This window comes from Eschrichtius robustus, chromosome 3 (genome assembly GCF_028021215.1).
Source record: "Eschrichtius robustus isolate mEscRob2 chromosome 3, mEscRob2.pri, whole genome shotgun sequence".
In the NCBI taxonomy this organism is placed as follows: Eukaryota; Metazoa; Chordata; class Mammalia; order Artiodactyla; family Eschrichtiidae; genus Eschrichtius; species Eschrichtius robustus.
In genome coordinates this window covers 28497506-28499410 of record NC_090826.1, presented here as the reverse complement: position 1 = coordinate 28499410, position 1905 = coordinate 28497506, and the positions used below count along the sequence as shown (strand labels likewise).

At 34.4% G+C, this 1905-nt stretch overlaps 1 non-coding gene across 1 annotated transcript; it reads right to left on the bottom strand.

Moving 5' to 3' along the window:
* Positions 1 to 465: 465 nt before the first annotated feature.
* TRNAR-CCU (transfer RNA arginine (anticodon CCU)) lies at positions 466 to 538 on the bottom strand. Its single transcript has one exon. It is a non-coding gene; the product is annotated as a tRNA-Arg (tRNA).
* Positions 539 to 1905: the final 1367 nt, after the last annotated feature.

The window sequence follows — 1905 nt, the reverse complement described above, 5'->3', positions numbered from 1 at the left end:
GGACTAACAAGGATATATTAAACGTGAGCATATTTAACGCTGATGAGTTAGATATTTTGAAATTTCAGAAAGAAAAGATCAATGACATAGCCTAGCAAGTGGCAATAATTGTTGTAGGCTAGCTGAATAATCATGAGATATTTTTATTTTCTACTATAACAATGATAACATTGCTTTCAATAATATGAAAATTATTTTTCAAAAGGAAAGTTCCAAAGGCTTATATTTTAAAAATATTTTTATTTATTTATTTGGCTGCACCAGGTCTTAGTTGTGGCACGTGGGATCTTCACTGTGGCATGCAGGATCTTTAATCGCAGCACATGGGATCTTTTAGTTGAGGCATGTGGACTCATAGTTGTGGCATGTGGACTCTGTTGTGGCATGCAGACTTCTTAGTTGCAGCATGCGGACTCTTAATTGCAGCATGCAGACTCTTATCTGTGGCTTGCATGCAGGATCTGGTTCCCCAACCAGGGATCGAACCCAGGCCCCCTGCATTAGGAGCACAGAGTCTTACCCACTGGACCACTAGGGAAGTCCAACTCAATGGGTTTTATAAATTGTGGTAAAACACACATAATATAAAATTTACCACTTTACCATTTTAAGTGTACAAATGGTATTAAGTACATTCGCATTGTTCTGCAACCATCACAACCGTCCAATTCAGGAATTCTTTTCATCTTGCAAAACTGAAACTCTGTACCTAGTAAACAATAATGCGCAATTGCTTGATGAATTTTTAAAACATCAAACCAGCTCTCAGGTCAGTAAATAAAATACTACCAGCCTCCTTAAAGCCCTTCTAACTCTCTCCTTTTAGTAACTAAACTCACACACAAGGGGGTGATTTTTAGCTGGGTTGCTTCTAACTATGACAATTAGATAAAATAATGGTATCTTACTGTTAACTTAATTCCTTTGAATTATTTAAGGAGGCTGAACTCTTTAAAATATGACTTTGAGCATTTGCATTTCTTCTTTAGAAATTGGTATTACATTATCTTATTTAATCCTCACAAAACCTAGTGAGAGAAAAATAAATGAAGCCAAGACTTGTTTCTTTGAAAAGATCAACAAAAGTGACAAAACTTTAGCTAGATTGACTAAGAAAAAAGAGAGACGACTCATATAACTAAAATGAGAAGTGATAGTGGGGACATTACTACTGACACCACAGAAATAAAAAATATCATAACAGAGTACTATGAACAATTATATGCCAACAAATTGGATAACCAGATAAAATGGATAAATTCCCTAACACACATAACCTACCAGGACAAAATAATGAAGAAAAAAATCTGAACCAGTAAGGAGATTGAATCAGTAATAATAAGAAAACCCTCAACAAAGAAAAGCCCAAGACCATATGTCACCACTGGTGAATTCCACCAAACATTTACAGAATTAACAACAATCCTGCTCAATCTCTTCCAAAAAGTTGAAGAGGAGAGAATACTTCCTAATGCATTCTATTAGGTCAGCATTACCCTAATGCCTAAGCCAGACAAAGAGACTACAAGAAAACAAAACTATAGACCAATATCCCTTATGAAAACTAAAGCAAAAATCTTCAACAAAATACTAGCAAACTAAATTCAACAGCATACTAAAAGGATTATACATGTGACCATATAGGATTTAGTCATAGAATGCAAGGATGGTTCAATGTATGAACATCAATCAATCAGCACCACATTAACAGAATAAAGAAAATAAACCACATGATCATCTCAAGTGATGCAGAAAAAGCATTTGACTAAATATAATACACTTTTATGATAAAAAACATTCAACAAACAAGGAATAGAAGGACAGTATCTCAATATAATAAAGACCACGTATGAAAACCCACAACAAACAGCATACTCAATGGTGAAAGACTAAAAGCTTTTTCTC